This window comes from Micrasema longulum, unplaced genomic scaffold, assembly GCF_059751315.1.
Source record: "Micrasema longulum isolate JH-2025_06_02 unplaced genomic scaffold, ASM5975131v1 h1tg000076l, whole genome shotgun sequence".
Lineage (NCBI taxonomy): Eukaryota > Metazoa > Arthropoda > Insecta > Trichoptera > Brachycentridae > Micrasema > Micrasema longulum.
This window is the reverse complement of record NW_028277283.1, coordinates 588,710-610,838: the sequence shown is the minus strand read 5'-3', so window position 1 is coordinate 610,838 and position 22,129 is coordinate 588,710. Positions and strand designations below refer to the sequence as shown.

Sequence of the window (22,129 nt, the reverse complement as noted above, 5' to 3'; positions counted from 1 at the left end):
TCAATTTGATTATATGCATAATGTATTTAACAAACTTCCAACAAAAAAAAATTACTGAAAACAAAACAAAATATTTTCGAAGAACGGTAAAAAAAATTCGGACCACATTGAGTCAAGAATCCAAATCATAAAACAGAATACTTATGCTTGAGAAAAATTGTATTTTATTTGTTGTGATCTCACCAGGAATCGAACTTGGATACCCCGTGCACTGGACAAGAGCTTAGCCATTGCACCATTGGGTCACCATATTAATAAAAAAACTGTTACAAATCAATATAAATATGCATGGACCATCGAACTGTATTGTAAACATTATTTTCATGATTAACGAATTCAGGATTGTGTAAAATCTTTATCGGTATAAATAATCATATAAATGTGATAAAATAACACAATCTATTGAATTCATTTCGAATCTTATACATTTTTATTTTTTTCTTTATTTGATTGTATAATGTTTTAATTAGTAACGTAACACATTGATATAAATGATGTACAGTGCTTTAATGTTATCAACGTATGAAGCACCGGAGTCTACTATTTGTGATAGCGCCTTCCTAAGGCTGCCCTGAATACGGAATACAGACTTACCTGAAATGTATCAAGTTACGGCGCGGCGTAAGGGTGTAGTGGTTAATATAGGACATGTCGCAGTAGTAGTATGCATATGGAAGCTTTCAATATTTAAAAAATTTAAAAATGCCTACCGTGCATTTGCATATTTATATTGTTCAGACCTTAATTCAGCCATTAAAACATTCGCGTAATCTAGAATATGTAGTAAAATGACGAGTTAGCATTAATTTGGTACTAATGGGTAATAATTTTTGTCGCTTTCTAAGTGTGTGTAAACTGGAAAATATTTTATGACTTAATCATTAGTATGAGCTCGCTAACGTATGTAGATGTTCATCCATTAGTACTCTTAGATTAAAAAAAAAACATTTTTTGGATATTTGGTACCATTTACATTAAGAGGGGTGAGTGAATATACGTCTAACTTACTGACTATTATTTGACTACCTGCAAACATAATTTGTTTCTTAGAAGAGTTTAAAAGTAAACTTTACTTCTTTGTTCACGTTATTTAGTGCATGAGCCATGAATTGTATAGCTTCACTGGCACTAGTGCCTCCAGATCTGCAATGGAGATATTTCAGGCCTGAAGGACTGCAAGAATTATTTTCGAAACATTTCGCATATATCCGAGTAGTGAATTAGATATGGATATTTTTTTACATAAATCATACTAATAAACAGGATTATCGACATGTATGAAATAGAACCTTTACCCTACGGATGTTTTCGACTCGATTGATACTCGTAGATAAAAAGCCCGAACCCCGAAAAAAAAATCGAGTTGAGATAAGTCTACCTCGTGGTGTACATAATGCGTTTGCCTGCCATGCTTAAGGTCCGGGATTGGAGACAAAATACAAATAAGATTACTCGTATGGATGCTCAATTATACAAATCATGAAAATAAATTAATCTTCTTCCAAGTCGGCCCCTCAATGCTGAGGATTGTGACCACTATGAACACTTCTGACGAACCGACACATCAAATTTTAGCCCCGTAGCCTCCTTTATTTGGTCAGTCCATCTTTATGAGATTCTACCCCGACTTCTCCTACCGTCAACTCGGCCAGACATTGCTTTTTCTAGATTGTCTGGCTCACGTCTAGTAATATGTCCGAAGAAAGACAGTATCCTCTTAAGACACACCAATTACAGGCGAGTTGTAATATGGAGGTCTTCCAGTATCGATTAATCAACGACTGAACTTTCAAACATGCCAGAGACGCATAATTGTATGCAATACAGAGCCTAATCTAAAATGACTTAAGTATAGAAATTATTAGTTAAAATCTAAATATTTAATAATACCGGCGAAACAGCACGGAACATCTCGGCTTGAGAAAAATGACTTGCTATATTTGCAATTTTCCCGAGCAAAAAGAGCATTGTACTACCTAGCACTGTACGTAATTATTAGTGACGGACCCCAGCAAGATTTTCAGCTAAAACCTAAACCGAAATCGAATTTCGGCTTGAAACTGGAACAGTCCAGTTTCAATAAGTTAAATGTCACTTTAAAACGCCTAAAATTAGACATTTTTATTATTGAACCTTACGCGTATATTAAAATAAGTGTTTAATAAAATACACAATGAAATAAAAGATAGTTGGTAAATTAGTTTATTTTTGGCCTTTTTTGATTCGTTGTTTTAAAAACGAATGATCTTAGAACTCACGAGAACTTAGATTTACGAACCATAAGTTTCGGCAGGTTTCGGCCAAAAATTGGCCGAATCCGAAACCGTCACCAAAAGTTGTTTTACTGGCTGAAACCGAAACCGAAACTTCGGTCGGACACTAGTTATATATAATGCTGAAATATTATTGGGATCGAGTCACGTTTGCTATTACGAATCGATACCTGTATTAATCTCATAATTTTCCATTATGTTTTTATTCTCCCTAGTTTTCATAAGATACTGAATACTAATCTTGTAAGTTATGTATGATGGAATGGTGATAGCGACAAGGGGGGGGGGGTGAGAAAAGGGGGAGGGGTGATGGGAGAAGGGATAGCATTTGTCAGATTTCCCTATTCTGTTCTATTTTATTAACACGACCAGCGAGACCTAAGTCAGGGAAAATAATAAATCAATATGCCTCGCATTCCCCTTTTATACCCCAAAGTAAATACTTAATCATACAAAATTAATTCAGACAAGAGTACCGTTAAAGAAATTAAAAACAACTGCTATCACTTTTAAAATAAACGTTATTATTATCAATCAATATACCTGGGTCGTAATTAAAATATTATCTTGATGCTGTTTTTCAGTACAATACTTTTCAGCGATCATTTGTAATGTACATGAAGCCAAGGAGATCAATATCACGGTTCAAGCGCCTGTCCAGGGAGCCATATATGAAATAAATACTTCACGTAAATCTTGCCGGTAAATTAAGACAATTCGATCTCTCAATACTATTTGTTCAACTTTATTTATATTTAAAATGGCGGCCCCCGTGTAATGGCTCAGACGCTTTCCTCATACACGGGGGATTCCGGGTTCGATTTCGGTGAGATCGCAAAAATTAACCGTGATTTTTTTTACTGTAACTTGGCTGTTGTCGCGCAAGTTAAATATAAAAAAATACTATGTACTAACTCTGTAGGAATGTTATTATCATTTGAGGTATTGGATCACACGATCGTTATTCGTAGGTAGAATTTTGTTTTTTAATGGAGTAAAATAAAAATTAAGCCCGTTGTTTAGCGCCCTTTTTTCCGGTCAAACGTGCAAAAATTTAATCACGTTCTATATTTTGACCAAAGGATACAAGCTTGCGAATTCGATTGTATCTACTTAAGTACGCAATTAGATTAACAACTGCTTGAAACTTATGTAATACGCGCCAGAAGGACGACATTCTCATTACGGCATGTCTCGTAAAAGTACGTGTTATTATTATTCGATACACAGGTTCCTAAAGTTATCTCTACCCCTCCTCGATAGCTGCTAGAGATTTTTTAGAATCAATATTGTTTGAACAAAAAAAGAGACAACTATTTGTGCCACTAAAATGACAACTTCGTTGGTCAAAGGAGTCACATACATGTACCTTGCTCCCAAAATTTACAACACTATACGAGTACCTTTTGATTTAAAATTAAATACAAATAAACAGAAATTCTAATTATTTGTTAAAAAATGGCTTCTGGATTTGGGTAACGAGAACTGCCACCAAAACAGTAGTCTGTTTGAACTCTGAATTATTGTTGCATGTCTGCTATTTATGTTTTATGTTTATATCCATACAGTGTTATTCATCATATTTTATTTATTTATTTATTTATTATGCACTAGAACATAATATAAAAATAATGTAAATGAATGCCTCGACACGGGTTATGCCCAGCGAGGTGTTCATAAAGAAAAGAAAAAATATATAATTTTATGTGAAATAAATTTTAAAAAATATTTTTTTTAAAGTGGTCACATAAACCAGCTGAAGACAGGCCATAAGACATGTAAGTGCCTAGACTTCCATATTCCCCTCTCAAATTATTTTTACACTATCTTGCAGCAACTTTCGATCCAAAGATAAACACGCCCATTATTATTTTAGTAGTTTGTTTAATTTACTTTAAATTGAGAATGATGACAGGGGGGGCGTTGTGATTTTAGGAAAAAGTTTGGGGAGGCGCGCATGGTAAAAGGTTGGGAAACAGTGGTCTACGGGGACCCGTCCCAATATATCTACACAGGTCGCAGCGATGGGACGTCAGGAGCTTATTGAGCGCTGACCTCATCTATAAAAATAAAAGTGTTGTAAATAGTACCGTTGTCAAATAATGTTTCATAATTCAAATAAAATTATCTTTTCTGTGATAAAATTATTCTAGAAGAGCTTATAAATGTTTGAGAATCATTGTTTTTACAGAATATCAATAACATATCAGTGCAGTCGCGGCCATAAAACCCATACCAATAGGAATAAAAATAATACCAACTAGGGCTTCTAGGCTTTATATTATTGCTATAGTAATTAACCTTTCATAGATACATACACATGTAATTTATACATTCGGGTGAATGAAAATATTTTTTTTAAAACTGTGTCTGTTTTTAAACTGTTTGAAAAAAAATACTTTTAATATTTTATTAAACATATTGTAACAATTTTTTTGAAAGCTTTAAGCAAGCACCATACAGATTCGTTAAAAATATTTTTTTTTAAAACTTTGACAATGAAGCTTTTTCACATATTTAGTATTAAAGAATTGACATACATAGATCGCATTAATATAGCTGATATCCATTTTATTGTATCCAACCACGGTTTAATTTAAGTCAGTTGTGGTAAACAATTTTATTTGTAAATTTAACTTGTTTTTCAATGAAGCCTCAAAATCATTTAAAAGGCTCTTAAAAAATAAACATGAATATTTTTTTGTTTTGTTTTAAAAGTTATTTCTTCTTGCGGTGTCTTGTCAGGTCTCCCCGACGTTGGCGATCACTACAGCGAAAGCATCTCGATCCTGCGCTACTCTTATATTCCGCAGCCAGGACAACTGCTTATTGGATGTACTCGCCATAGTGATTCCTGGGAAAAGATGACCAGAGTGGTTTTCCGTTGCCTTCTCTGGTGGATTTTTCTATCGGGGTTACCTTCGTTAGCTGGTTGGTTTTGGTTTGGAGGCGCCAGAAACTCGCCTTTCATCCTCTCGTTATCTGCTGTGATCAACCTGTTTTGAGTGTGATCCCATTGCCCGGGGTTCGCGACGGGGACGCTAACGAGTAGGACTAGTCAGTAGTGTTGCCGGTGGAATGCAACTGGGCGTTCGCAGCATTTTATAGAATCACACCCTCCAGCAAGAGGTGACTCACTGCCTAATGACAGTTTGAACCCCTTTGAAGTTATTTAGTAAATTTTAAGTCTTTCCTATTTTAGAGTTTTTTTTTTTTTTAAATAGGTAGATTTTAAATATTGAACATTAATATATCGATAATTCAAATTAAACAAATAATAGGGAATATGAAAGCTTAAAAATTTAGAGGGTTTCGGACCCGTTTTTGAATGGTTTTTATTACTCTTCCAATCATTTAACATTATCAAGGTACTTAAATGTCCTAAACCACACTTATCTTTTTCACGACATTAGGTTCTCAGCAGTTCGTTGGCAGTTCGTGTCTGCGGACCTGACTTGAGAGGTTGCGTAAGAGTTGACTGACAACATAAAAGCCCGGAGAGAATTTTCGAATACCATATGCTTCGCCTAGGGAGTGTATGGATAAAGTTAAGTGAATGTCTATACTATCTAAGTTTGTGGCAACAGAAGGAAAACATTTTTGAGAAGGGAATATGGAAGTCTAGGTATTTACAGGGCTTATGGCCTGTCATTGGCTGGTTTAAGTGGCCACTTTACACACTGTGTAACATTCACCATTCTGCCAATGTTTAAACATCCACAATTCTTCAACTCTTCCATCCGTTGAGTTTTGTGAAGTAAAAGAGCTGAAAACTCATGTGAGTGAGACTCATCCGGCTGAACCAGAGTGGTTTAATAATTCAAACATTCGAACTTACTAGGCAACCCCTGAAAACCATTTTGCAATTTTTATACTTCTTATACCAGTTAGTTGATTTAACAATGTCAAAGTGCCAGTCTGCAAACATTTGGACGTACTCAAAGCATTGCTGAATGTCCATATTTTCATATTAAAATTCTTGTCTGAAAATTTTTTTTAGTTTTTATATTTGTATTGTATTTTTAATTTCTCAGTAAGATTACATTAAAAAAATCCACAAAATATTCTAAAATATTTTTTTCAAAATAAAATAACTTATTATTTCTTTTTGTTATCAATAATAAAATCCTCTTTCAAAAGGTATAATGTTTAATTTATCTCCTTATATTTTTTAATGTTACGTAACAGATAAAACGCACCAACTTTAATCAGATAACCGCCTTTTTATTTTTGTAAAAAATCATTCAAAAAAATCTTTTCTCGTTTGGGAACTCTTCAATGAAATATACATGTGTAATAGTTTTTTTTTCTTTTTTTCTTTTTTTCATTTGCTTATTTTTCCGTACATATATTATTTACATATAAATTTTATTACAAAAATACACTTTAGAAAAATACATCTTAAAATGAGCTATTACATAAAAAATCCCCACAAAGACGTCAGCGTCTGAGCGTGGGCCATTCCTTTTTTAATTATTAAAAAGTTTGTAGCATTTGTTTTATTCTAGTAAAAATACATATTTTTCATAGTGTTTATTTCAAAAATAATATCGTTTTTTTTTGTAACTATAAAAGGTTTCCTACGCCTTACATCGGATATATATTTAACTACCCTCACGCGAGGGGGGGTGCTTCCTTATAAAGCCAGGTGAGAGACATATTCATAGTATTTACTGTTCAACCACCCGCCACCTGTGCTACGCCCCGTTTCAGTAATTACATGATATATTTTATAACGTGACATCGCAATATAATAGTGCTAAATAAATCACCGTTATGGAAATATTACTATTTCTATTAATGTGTATATTATTGACAGGAATTCATAATTTCAACATCAACTTTTACGCGGAAGCTGTAAAAAGTTTTTATATTAAACGTAAATGCTTTGAAGATATTAATTAATTCAGTCACAGTGGATTATTCAAAATCAGTAATTGTGATCACCCAATATTATTTTATTTCTTCGAGAAGTTTTAATGACAACTTGGTAAGTTACATACTTCATTAAAACTAATTTCGAATGGGTAAAAGCTACAAAGCTTTTAACATTAAATTGGCTATCATACGTTGTAAAACTGCATAAAATACCAATTCTTATTTCTCCTGAATTAAATCAGTCAAATAAGTTTTTTTTTACACCTTTCCTTGCCTTTTTCTTTGGGCGTTAGGTAGATTTTTTATTATTTTAAATTGGAATATCCTTTTTATTGATTTGATAATTTATTATTTATTTTTTGACTATCAAATCAAACTGTTACCCTTTTTTTATTCGATCTATAAGTACCTTGCTGAAAGTTAATACCACATAAAGTTTTTTAACTAGTAAATTTATAACAAGTTGTGTAAAGAATAAAACGAAATTATTATTTTTTTGTCTAATAAACAGGGTCCTTTTGAAAACCATTTCCTTTGATCCCCATTTTTTTATATAGCTCTAAAAATTTATTTATTTAAAATATTTTTTAATATTGTTTTATATAGTACCTACATAGTAGTATTAATTTGTTTAGAGTTTATTCATTTAATGTCGTATAAGCGTATTTCTTAGATTCTCACGCACATTTTTTAAATTTTATTTCGACTGAACAATCAGGGTTTTCTGGGTTATTGTGTCGTGTATTGTTTGCCACCCCTTATGATGGACGCCACGAAAATAATAAAAACGACACACGGCACATTAATCCTAAAAATCTAATTGGCGAATCATAACAACTAATGAGCCCAAAAAGCCGTAAAAAATAAAAATGTAATACAGTTTACTTTCGCGATATCTTGAAGACTATTGTAATCATAAAAATCCATATTAATATTTATAAAAAAATGTACGGATTTTACTGCATCAATTTTCACTATTAGTTCTGAGGACGTCGCGAAAACGATGAAAGCGGTCACTGCTAGATCATTCCACATTTTTATTTATTTAAGTCTCACTCGTCTTTTTCTTCCATAATAATATAATAATGTTCTCTCCCTCGTATCAGAATCATATATTACACGGTGGTGTTGCGAAGCAAATAAAATCCTGACATCTCTCTTTCTCCAATCAAACATTTTCAATCGATTCGAGAATCAAACAAGGATATGCTTTAGTGCCTCACCCATTTCACTACTGGTGATATTTTATTTATCCAACCGTACCTACTCGTTGCCGCATTGAATTTTACGGATGCCATTTTTAACGGCAGCTTACTAGAAATTCTATATGACCGAAGAAGCCTTATATAAAAATTTAAACCACTACAGTACTTCCTATAATTGACTGTCCACACAACTGTAAAACATGTTGTGTACTCAAACTATATTTAATTAATCAACGTTATTATTTTTTTAATATGATTAAAATAATAAAATTTGACCATCATAAAAAATAATGTGTAAAATTATTTTGATATATCAAATATCGCACATTACTCGAAAAAAAAACATTCGTGAACATATTTTAAACGAGAACTTCTGAATATTCTTCATTATTTTTCAAGTCGATACGTAACGTCTTATCCCTAATAAAACTCAAACAACTGTATTATATTTTATGTAACTCAATAATAACTTATGGCATAATAGGATGGGGAGGCACTTATAAATCAATATTAAAACCTCTCGAATCTGCTCAAAAATATATTATTAAAATAATTTTTAAAAAGCCCTTCAGGTATACGAGCGTCAAGTTGTTCGAAGGATTCGATATGTTAGATATATGTTAGATATATATCTAGAATAACTATGTTTGTGAAAGCAAATTATTCTACCAAATCCCAAAAGGAACACTCCTACACTACCAGAAGTCAAACTAAAGGATGGGTCAAGGGGTCTACCACAAACTCTAAATTCGGGCAAAGAAATTTCAGGTTTCTGGGCCCCAAAATATTAAATATGTTACCCGAACATTACAAAACCATGACCAGAATTCAATTAAATAAATTTGTAATAAAATGGTCACTGGATTTCGGTAGAGAAAAATCGGAAAACTTACTGAAAAACATTCTAAAATAATAAATGGTATATATATTGTATAACTTTATAATAAATTAACTAGTAGGTAGTCGTGTTATTGTTTATCTTTGCATTAAAATGTCTGCCTAAAAATATAATGTACCTAGTTAGGCAGACTAGACATAATCCAGAGAAATCTATTACATAAGTATGCAGGTAGTAGATAAAGAATTTGTAATTTTTGTTACTAAAACATTATTTTTATTATTATTGACAGACGAAATTACTCCCCTGAATTTATTTATTTTTCATGTTATTTTGTGCCAGCGGCATTGGTGTATTTTTTATGGGTTTAGTTGTGTAAATCTTAGGTTCTTACGTAAATCACATTTTTTTATAATATTATTGAACTTTATTGTAATGTTTTTTACTGTTTTTGATTTCATAAATACTATCAACTTAGAACACACGCCCCTTTTCTAAGCAAAGCTTTCAACGCGCGGTTAAACGCAGAGGAGAAAAGTCATGTTTTTTGTAGAAAGTTTTGGTACTACACAAAAAAAAATAGTCAAGATACGTAACGATACGCTTTAACTATCATACTTCTTTTTATTTCAATATAATAGTTCATGCATGTTATTTTTTTTTTTTTAGCCATTAAATTCGTTTTTCACTTATCATCATTGCCTCACTGTTGATTCCCAATAATAACAATATATACCGAAGTATTTAATAAAAAATACGCATTATTGCATATTAAAGTAAAGTTTTGTAGCTTAAATACAATTTATTGAAACTATTTTTTTTAAGGTAATATTTTTTTTTTGTTCTAGCTTTGATTTTCTTTAGTTGTATTTTATTTTATTCGTACTTTTATATAAAGTTGAAATGCATTTACTGTAATTTTATTAAATAAATAAATATTTCTCTTTCATAAATAAATTGGACAAACTTAATAAAAGTTATGGGGAAACGCGGTGGCTGAGAATTTTGATAAATAGGTATTGAAACATTATTTTTCTGTAACTCTTGCGCAACTGCCTCCTCGTTACTGTGCGAAAATGACCACTGCACGTTGGATATAATAATAAATCTAAAAGGCATAAGCATAATTAAAATTGACAAAATCGACGTTTCGCTGTTTCATTTTCCGTACCTCAAAACTGAACCGATTTGGTATTTTTTTTTAAGAAAGAGTATCAGAGTAAAATTGGCTATATTGGTAGTTTTTACGTTTTTCAAAAATAGTTATCATATTTGTTTACCGTGCGTCCGAAGACGGCAGATAAAACTGCAGGCTTATTTTGTCACAACTTCGTTTCGAAAATTCGTTCGTTCGTCATATATCCATCTCACTCTAACGCAATCAAAATCTTTTTTCGCTTTCGTACGATGTAGTTACAGAATTAGGCCACTTGGCGCTTTTATGGGTTTTTGGATGGTCCTAGAAGAATTTATCAACTAAAAAAAAATACCCATCTATTGCCTGTAAAAACATCACTGCCATAGTGCCATAATCCAGGGAGAAAATACGAGAATACGTTTGTATGAAGAAAAGTCAGACCGCGTTTCCCCTTGAGAGTTTATGCATTTTAATTCATTGTATAAATATCACGATATGAGATTTTATGTACTAAAGCGTAATTTGTGTTCCAGACGGATGAAGTATACAGTTCTGTGTGTGCAATAGAACCAGAATCCTGGGCGAATGCTTTCGACTCGATGTCTACTCTCAGGTAAAAATTCTGAAAGGGGAAATCGAGTAGAGAAAAATCCGCCTCATTGTGTAGTGGTTGGCGTATTCGCTTGTCATGCATTGCTTATTGCCTGGGTTCGATTTCTGGGAGAGTCGGCATCAAATATTTTTAAATCATTAACCCTACAAAATTTTACTGTCGCTGTTTCCAAAGCGTAAAACTGATCACCTTACCTTCATGTAACAGATGCTCTAGATACACTGCATGCACTTTACCCTGTACATCATCTGGTGCGAATTGGGGTTTGACGATGATATAATATGTATTATTAATTATTATGAATGTATGTTTAACCCTTTCGCTACTGGCCAACACGTTTGTGTGGGTACAGACAAAAATTCAAATCGCCTTCCATATTCTGTTAGATCCTGGCCACAACAATTGTTCGTGTTACTGGCCACTTAGAACATAATATATTTTTTATATGATAGCCAGTATCCGAAGTGGAGAGATGGTCAAAAAAAAGGAGAGTAAAGAAAATTTTGAAAAATATCTCAGGAGCGAAAGGGTTAAGCTTATTTTACATACAACAGATAAGGACTAACGCTTAAAATATCAATCTCAGACCAGAAAAGTAAATATCAGTCCAAGTCAATACTACACCAGGAAAAAACGTTAAATTAATATTTACGTTGACCTCATCGGAAATCGAACCTGACCCCAGTTCGCTACGTTCAAGAATGTTTTGATTTTGCACACACCATATTGGCTTTAGGTATAAACCTATAAAATTTGAGTAGATTTTTGGTTTAACGCTGCAAACCACATCAAAGAAAGTACTGGTGGTTTAACTTAAGCTGGTGCGTTTAGAAAACTCACACTAACGCATTTAAAATCTACAGGATGTTGATTTTAAAAAACGTTGTATTAAATTTTAACCAAATGTGCTATCTTTTTTTAAATTCGGTGTTAGGTTGTGTATATGAAAAAAAATACAATGGGTTCAGAAAATGTAATATTAATTTACTAAAATACTTTGTTTCATTATTTTATAATTTTCAAATCATTTTTTTAAATATTGCATTTTACTAATTGTAGTATTTCAAAGAACAGGGGGCAATTTAAATTTAAAAATGTATTTTTTAATGGTCTTATTTACTTATTTATTGTTTATCAATAAGTGTGTAAACATATTTTCTCCGATACAATTTGTACTGTGCATTTTATATTTAGACTCTATTAATTATTATTATTTTGAACACAAAATATTTTAAAAAAAACATGCTTGTTTCAAAATAAATACTCGTAAATATATGTCATTTTTTTGAGTAATTGTTTTTTTTCGCTCTAATCCAAAAAAGATTTTCAAAAACATTTAATAAAACAATATATACGAGTAACATCAAGATTTTAAAAATCAGTATTCTGTAAATTAAAAATATTTTTTGTAAGTTTTGTAAAAGCGCCATCACTACATAATCGACCTATTCATGATTTGATTAAATGAAAATACCTACATATTTATAAACCAGTATTTTTAATCCATAACTTAATACTCTTACATATTATTATATTTTTACCACTAAGAATCGCAGCGAAATTCAGACGAACGCAGAAGCATCCTGTGTATCAATATACAATGTATTACCATATCATTAGCAACTAATAAAGCAATAGTTGTCTATGTCACGCTCATAAGCTTGTCTGAGCGCGAGAGAGACAGATATTATTTTCATAATGCGTATGCCGTGCGATGTCATACCATGGGCTTATCCACGAATACAAATAATGCTTATGTGTAAGTATAGCGCACGCGCCAGCTTATAAAAATCCACCAGTACCGACACATGGCTCTTAAAATCAATTCGCTTTATTTTTTATCTAAAACCCTTGTTTTTTTATTGAGTAGCAAGCGTTCGAGCTAAATTGAAACTGCATGTTTTTAAAATACGTAGGGTAATTTCTTACAAACGGTAAATTTGTCGTTTTCGAATTATTAAACGTGGAAAATATAAGTTAAATGACAGATGTTGTATGAATAAATAAGGTTTATTACTTCGACTAGGCATGCGCTATTCACAAAAGAGTTCTGACTATAGACACAAGGTACAAACCTGCATTTAGTAGGACGGAACACATACTTGCAATGTTTTAATTATTTCCAAAATACAAAACACCGAATAGAAACGTTTTTATTTTATCAAAAGAAAAAGGCTAGTACCCATAAGAGTTTTGCCGGTGCATAGTTTAGTACCCAGCCACGCCTTTTGCTTTCAGAGCTTGGATTATTTTAATTAATTATTTATACAATAAAAAAAAACTTATTGAACAGTTTCTTGTAGAAACGTTTTCGTGTTAAGCGCTAACAATTTACTTGTTATATTATTTTCAGAGTAGGGATCCAGGAATAGGTACATACTTAAATACAATTATTGCTAATATGTATTTTTTTTGGGTGATCTCGTGGAAGTTTTTCTCGTTCCGACATTTCGGCTACCCATTGCAGGGGCCATCTTCAGGGTAAACTGTGTGTTTTGTAGAAAAAAATAAGTGTCCATGTACTTAACGAACATGAATTCAGGAACATAAAAGAGCGTGTAAACTTGGGCACGCTGAAAAATATGCAATAGCGGAACACTTTATAAACACATGATATTTTTGCGCTTCCCATCCAAAGATTTTGCATAAACCTAGAAATTACATCTAATTTCATTAGCCTATCACATTCCTTAAGGTTTATTAAAAAAACCATCCAAGTGGCGTCCCGACTTTTTTCCAGCAAATAGCTTTTAAGAGGAAACGCGGTCTGACTTTTCTTCAAACAAACGTATTCTCGTATTTTCTCCATGGATTGTGGCACTAAAGCAGTGATTTTTTTTACCCAATACAGATATTTACCATTAGCATGTCTCTATCAATTTGCTTTTTGATAAATTGTTTTTTTAAATTTATTTATTTCTTAAGTTACCTTACATTAGCGCATACTTTAATAATATATCTATTTACATAATCTTATAGTACATACCTATATCATATATATCAGGACTCTTGGCCTCATATAGTTAGGGATACGTTTTTTTTATAATATGTATCTTTATATGAATAAATGTATAACATATTATAAAGTCCAAAGTGAAGATATTTCCAGTCATCCATTGGGCTAATTGCAACAAAAATAGTTATAAAAGAGTCAATGTTAAATAATTGTTGCGTTTTTATCAAAACGGACAAAACGGATTGCATAAAAAATCAAATGAATCGAACCGTTTTGACAGAAACGCAATTATTTTCAAACTTTTTTTTTATCGGTGCAACTGTTTTTTGGTCTTACTATCGTTTCGTACTTATCTTCGTTAATAATTTTAAAAAATACTTCAAACGTTACTGTTGACATTTTAAGTTTATTGAATTAAAAATTATTTAGCATCCATCTCAAAAGAATATAAACCCTGTAGCTATGTAAATTTACCGGAATACGTTTTCTTACTGGAGCTAGGACCATCCAAAAACCCACAAAAGCGCCCAGTTTTATCTGGCGTCTTCGGACGTACGGTATACGAATACAACTTTTTTTGAAAACCGTTAAAAGTACCGACACAGAAAATTTCGTTCTGATGCTCTTCCTCAAAAAAAACAAAATCAGTTTAATTTTGGAGTACGGAAAACGGGACAACGAAACCTCGATTTTGTTAATTTTTCTGATGAAATTCTGTTCCTTGGTCATTATAAGACTAAGTATGGTTTCTAGTCACCTCTACCCAAAATGATCAAACTGGCTAATTATTTGGAATGTAAATGAAATAAAATAAATTTTATATTTGAAGAACTAACTTTGTGGTTATTCATTATAATAAAATAAATAAAACAACTTTGTTTTTTAAAACTAATTAATTATTATTAAAAAAAAAATTCCACCGACCGGTTTCAAAGCAAACAGGCTTCAAAAAAGTTTTTCCTGTATTATATTATATTATTTTTAACATGCTTTAGTGTTTTTGGGTGGCTAGATTTAAGGTTCAAAATTATATTACTAAGTGAATATAATAATATTTTGGATGTTTGTAGCACTAGCTTTGTGGATCATTGTTTTATTTAATATTTTTGAGAAATAACTTTTTTTATGAACTACTTTATTCATTTACACGGCCGACTAGTTTAGGCAACAACAGCTGCAACAGTTTCACAAAAAAACTGTTATTAACAATATTTTGAGTTTGTCCAAATTTTTGTAGACAAGGACTGGATTCAACTCCCCGGGGAGCTGTTTATATTAACATTTTACAACAGAGATGAAGAATATTTAAGAGAAGGTAAATAAATAAAGGTTTCAGCTCTTTAACTTCACAAACATCAACAGATGAAAGAATTGAAGGAATATAGATGTTCAAATATAGGCAGAATGGTGAATGTTACACGGTGTGTAAAGTGGCCACTTAAACCAGCCATTGACAGGTCATAAGCCCTGTAGATGCCTAGACTTCCATATTACCTTATCTTAAATATTCTTCATCTCTGTTGTAAAATGTTAATAAAACTGTTATTGTAAAGGTAAACGGAATTAACTGATACTGTTTAGTTAAACTGTTTCTAAAAATAACAGTTAAGCCTAACAATAACAATAAAGCAGCATGAGCAAAACTGTGCCCTCTCCCGCAGAATTGCACTTTTTTGTTTCGATTGACATTTTTACATATCCCGACTACTTTTTTGTTACACGTAACTGTTTAGTGTAATTTTGTGAAGCTGTTTCAGCTGCTGCTGATACCAGATTTTTTGCTCACGCCCCACTAAACTGTTTTTTTATATGTTTGATGAACATATTGATTTGTAAAACGGTAACTGTAACTACTACTTAAAACGCTTGAAAGAAACACTTAAAACAAAGGATGGTCTTACAAAATATTAAATAGATAAATAAATCAGTCAATTTTTCTATAGTTGTTTTATTATTTTAAAGTTTAAGTGCTACCTCAATAAAACAGTATTTTTAATTATTTTTTGCCCCCAGAAATCTTCCATTTCCCTAAAAAACATGTTGTTCGAAGACTTTTTACACCACTGTATGTCCAAAGAAGAGTCCAAAGAATGTGTCATTTAAGACACCATTGCTTCAGAAAAACGCAAAGAAAATTTTCAGAAAATTTCAGGGATGCCACATGTTACAAACATTAATATTCTACATCATTATTTAGATATATTTCATATATTGTATCTTTATACATCATACATTCATATTCTTCTTCCATTTTGAGTCCGTAGAAAAAACAAGATTTTTTCACTATGTTGAATTTAAGCAATATTTAGCAATTAGATTAGAAACAATAATAATTATTTATGTAGGGAAAACTATTATTTTAAACTGACAATATAACATTCACTAAATCGTATTTAGGCCCTAATAGTCGAAAAATATTATACCTACAATAAACAAACACGGGCTCGGTCATTCCACTTTAAAATTGAGTTAAATGTGCTTGTAACTTAAGAAATAATATAAAACGAACTTTTTTTATTTCTACAAATAATAGTTTTATGACACAAAGTAAACAAATAAACAATGAAACCGCAGCGAAACGATAAAATAAAATCAGATTTTACAACAAAATTGTCAAAAATAATGCGCAATACAAAGGGGTAGGGATGCAACATAGCCTATCAAAACATCGATTCATCGGGGCTTTGATATATCGAAAAATTAACATCGATGTAAAAAACATCGTCATTTCGATACATTGAGCGTCAACCACAACCATAATACAAGATACTCTAATAGGGATCTGATACTAAGTGAAGGGGTCAACACTGTTCTGGCATCGAGACAACACTATAACGTCGGCAAAAAGGTCCATAACCTTTTGCCAGAATCGTGGAAAGACGGGAGTGTTGTCAAGTTACGGAAGGTGTTGACCTCGCTCTTTCATGACATTGGTCGTAGGGAGTCAGAAAATTTGATGCATGCCACGAATTGGAGAACCTTACTGGATGTCAAAAATAAAATATAAAAAATAAGGAATAATTAAAAAAATATATATTTATAGATGACAACCATGAAGTTTCGCATAAATAAATTGTCTATGTTTTTATGAATGTATGTATGTGTATGCGCATATTTATATATACATGTGTGTATATATGTGTATGTCTGTATGTATATGAATCAAAATGTGTATCCGAATAAGTTTATATTTTGTTTGTCTGTGCTCTATATTAATTTGTTAACTATTATAATATATAAAAATGTAATTGCTTAGCTTGGAACAGGGTATGTACCCTTGTTAGCTTGGCAAAGTGAATATGGAATTGTATTTTGATAAAGAGTGTGAATAAATAAATAAATAAAATTGATGTTTTATCCGATTTTTTAGCGATGTATCGATGTTTTGAAAACATGTATCGTATGCATCCCTATAAAGGGGACTCCCAAAATTAATTGTCAACCCTGCATTATCGACGCGTGTTAAACGTCAAAGATAGTTCTCATTTGGATCACTGTCGTCAGTAATTTTAATAATTCCTCGTTTTCTAGTGTTTCATCAAGATTCTAACAGATGTCCTTCGAGTATACAAAATATAAAATCGTTCGGAATACTAGAACTCGACGCGTAAAGCGTGTGCAAAGGCGCGCGTCTTTACGCGCTATTTTTGTATGGCCGGCCCTAACCGGTTAATAGACAGTATTATAAAATTAAGAGGGTGCTTTGAGAATGTGAATGAAAAGGTAAACCATGATCTGATAAGCTTTGAAATTTTTCACGAGGTTATAGTGGAGTATTAAGTCTAAGGAGTAGTGAACAGAGAGAAGAGTGAGAGAGACGAAGGAATTCTTGAAGATGAAGTGGAAGTATAAACATTTTACATTGAATTTGAAAATATACTTACAACATACTTAACCAAATTTAACTTTCTGTTGTCTTGCTTAGAGCGGCTGATATAATTTCACTGTTAAATTACATATTTAGTGAAAATTATTTTTTTATTTTAATAAACTCTGTTTTATTGTCAACAGGTAACAGCTTAACAGCGAAGAAAGGATACCAAAATTTCAAAGCAGAATTATAAAGTATAAAGGTTCCCATTGCAGCTGCTGGCCACTGCTCAAGATTAGAATTCATTACTCTTGTGCGTGTGACAGCGGCTATTGTGGGAAATCCTCAATCATCAAATATCTTACCTGCAGCAGGAGGACACTAGGATCAGGGCCAGGACACAGCATCACTAGGATATCAACTCGATTTACACCACCTACCGAGGCCCCAATTTTGAAAGCAGTTATAATTTTTGAGTAAAATTATAATATTCAACGTCATTGCAGTACACGAAGCGAAAGAAGCTATGTTATATTGTACACCAATATAGATGCGTGCGAAATCAAATTCAATTTAATTAGTTTACCTCTACCGAGAAATAGTATGATGATAGTAATAGTAAAATATATATTGTGTAAGTTGTGATTCTTCAAAGTTTAATATTGATTTACTGTGATAAATACTTACGAGTACATAATTAAATTTTCAAAGACTGCATTTCAAAACTACATTTTTTTATTGAATATATATCGACGCTGGAAAGGATTAAGTTACCAAGCGACATGTAGCAACTTTACTGAAGAGCCAATTAAAGTTTTTTTGTTTTTTTTTAATTACTAAAAAATTCATACACACATATTATTTTGGCGTGATTCTTACATAATTCAAATTAAAAAAATAATACGAAATTCTATATTTTTTTTTTAAAATCATTAATTGGCTTTTTTGTAAAGTTGCTACATGTCACTTGGTAACGTTTTCCTTTCCAGTATCAATATTATAAATTACAATCTTTCTATGTAATTACGGATTTATATTGTGATATGTATTACTTAAACCTACCTACTTCACCTCAAAAATACTTTATAAACTACAGAATTAGCCATTTTTAGGAAGTATGTATAGTGGTGATATTCCAATATTATGTAGCAATAGTTTAAATTCCAAAGTCAACACTACTACTCGAGTATCGTGTTTTTTACTCGGTGTTTCCAAAACCGGAATCAATATTGATATGACTAATCGATATTTTATTTCTCTTCCTATGATGTTCCCTAAATTGTCTTATACACAATAATATTATTCAGTTTAAAAATGTAAATTATATCATATATATTTATATGCCTGTCATTATATTATAATATCAATAAAACCAGAATTTAATTCAATAAAAATGCTTTTTATTCATTCCTCCTCTTAGCATTAATAAACAATACATAATCATAAAACAAATAAAATAAGTTTAAAAAAACTTTGTTTATAACCACTTACATTTTATTTTTCTACCGACCAGTTACAAAGCTATACAAGCTTCTTTATCAAGGTATACTTAACTAATTAATTATATCCTATTTGATTTCATCAGTATTTTGCTGTGTACAGAACTAATAAATCAAGTCTTTTTGTCTTGTAAGGATGGTAATGTGAGATGAATACGCTTAAAACTAAACAGGAGTGGACTAAAGGAAATATTGTTTATTTGGTTATTTATTATTTTTTTCATAATATGAATTGGTTTTTCAATTTCTAAGATTTCCAAGCTGTCTAATTATTTTCTTTTCAACATAAAGAACTTTTAATCCAGTGTTTATTGAAATTATGATTATTTTCTATCTTTGCGGATTCAGATTTTTTAAAATTATTTGGGCACCTTAAGTGTTCTTTTAGCGTTTCTTTTGGTGTTTTTAGTACACAGCATAATACTGATAAAATAAAATAGGATAGAATTCATTAGTTAAGTATACCTCGATAAAGAAGCTTGTATAGCTTTGAAACCGGTCGGTAGAAAAAAGAAAAGTGGTTAAAAACAATGTTTTTTTTATTTATTTTATTATAATGAATAACCACAAAGTTAGTGCTTCAAATATAAAATTTATAAAATTGATACTTAATCAGTTAACAAAAGTAAAATCGAGTAATAATTTTATCAATTAAATGTAAACTAAAACTATTTTTGAATATGTACATGGTTTAGAATAATATTTTTAAATATACAGTAGTTTATTTAAAGAGTGTATATTGTATAGAAAACCTGTTACATTGGGTAATAATCCATTTTTAAAACTTTTTATTCGGCTTTAAACAACTGTTATCAGATTTATGTGGAGTGAAGATTTGGTCAAATGATTTTTTCTCAAATATATTACTCAGAGATTCTTCTACAACTTCAATTTTTACACAGAGTGATTTTTATTTTGTATTATCTTTGCAGGCATGATGCCACCAATGGGAGATATTCATTAATGCTTCACCTCTAGTTATACGTAGTAGATCGTGTTACAACTAGGTAACTTCAAAAATCACCATTTGTGAGTTACCAACTAAAAACAAATATTTTAATCCTCCTTCGTGAATCCTACAAATAAACCAGTCATGCATTCAAATCATCGTAATGTGATTTGATTGAATCACATCTTGTCTGTTTGTAGCACTCATGAAGGAATGTAATATGTGTTTTAAGTGGGTAACTCAAAAATGCTGATTTTGAAGTTACCTAGTTGTAGTTATTATCCCACGGTATAATAGTTTAAGGATTTTTTTATGCTTTCAGACATGCAGATATTTGGTATAATTTTATTGCCTAGGGTGGTATTCTGAATCTTCTCTACCCCCTAGAGAGTGATTACTTTGGGGATTCATATTTTTTTAATGCGACGACACTTTGCTTCACATAATGACCACACCGATGATTTAACGTCAAATGATGTATAAAACTGAAAAAAAACTAATACGGTTTGGTCAATTCAACCCAATTAAGTATTTTGGGTAACGCAATAATGTTCTTAATAAAAATCATCACATTCATTTGACGTTTGATCATCAGTGTGGCCAGATATAAGCAAAGTGTAAATGCATGCAAAAAAATCAAAATCCACAAATTAATCACTCTCTAGAGAAGATTCAGAATACCACCGTGGCACAATTTAAAAAAAAAAGTTGTTTTGAAAGATTTACTCTACATGAATAATGATTCTCTTTTAGTACATTAAATTCATGGCTGCTGTAGAACAAACATGAAATATAAATATAAACATTTATATTTACAATGATAAATGTGTTTACGCATCACACTTTAGGGATATCTTCTCAACACACAGATGAATAAAAAGGTTTTGATTTTGATAGTACAAATACTAAAGTTCAGTGCACGCATTGCCAATTATTTTATCATTGTATTTGTATAAGTATCATAAAATCCTTAAAACACATCCATTTATAAACATTGTTCAATGCTAAGTACATCGGCAAGTTTATTGCTTTTAGTAACTCCGTTCCAACCAACTAACTCAACTAGGCAAAAATAACTTTTGTTTGATATGATTGGATGCCCATTTCTGCATATTTAGTATAATCTTGCAAGTAGATCCTCACCCAATTGCAATTAAGGGTAAAATATGATTACCATACATTCATTATACATAAGAATAAAACTTATTATCTTTGATAAGCGACCGTTAGTAGGTACAACTGTAGATTTGGTCATTTTGAAAAAGAGAAAATACTCGCAGCATTTCCAACATGGTGTAGATACAAGAAAACATAGCTGAGAATACTTGTATAAATCGAAATATTATATTGTAAAATGTATACTTTTCAACCACTAAATTATTCATACTGAAAATCTTTTTTGTGACAAAAATCACATAGTTCATTTAGAGATCTAAAAAAAAAATTCAGTTCCTTTAGAAATTAATTTTATATTGTTATGTACATATTTTTTACATAATGTTATGTACATATTTTAAATATTTTAAAAATGCATTTAGTTACTAAAGATTAATACAAAATATCCCCGTGTTAAAAGAATAAAGATTTTGCTGTAGTTAATTACAGTGGCCTTTATTCTCTGATGCGGTACCTGTTATACCATAATGATATCTTTATTAATGCAATTATGGAATCCTCGTCTTAAAGAGACGTGCGCTTATTCTTTTCCCAAGTCTGCTCCCTGGATGGAACTTATGGCGCCCGAAAATTTCCTCCAAGCTGTCTGTAGGCACCCGACTCCGGTGCATCCTCCCATGTCAGGCCCATGTCCTATAGTTCTGACATGAACTCCCGACAAATTGTCAGAAGTGGACATTTAGGATCACGAGCCTTGATGCCTCGCAAAGTAGGCAAGTGTGATTAAGGCTCTCGGGAGGCGTACACACTTATACTTATCCGATTGATTTCATTTTTACACCTTTTTTAAAAA

At 31.4% G+C, this 22,129-nt stretch overlaps 1 long non-coding RNA gene across 1 annotated transcript; it reads left to right on the top strand.

Annotated features, from left to right (window-relative positions):
- The first annotated feature begins 6,975 nt into the window (after positions 1–6,975).
- On the top strand, positions 6,976–18,996 carry LOC148284923 (uncharacterized). The gene is made up of 3 exons (XR_015823412.1): positions 6,976–7,263; positions 10,866–10,945; positions 17,913–18,996. It is a non-coding gene; the product is annotated as an uncharacterized LOC148284923 (long non-coding RNA).
- Positions 18,997–22,129: the final 3,133 nt, after the last annotated feature.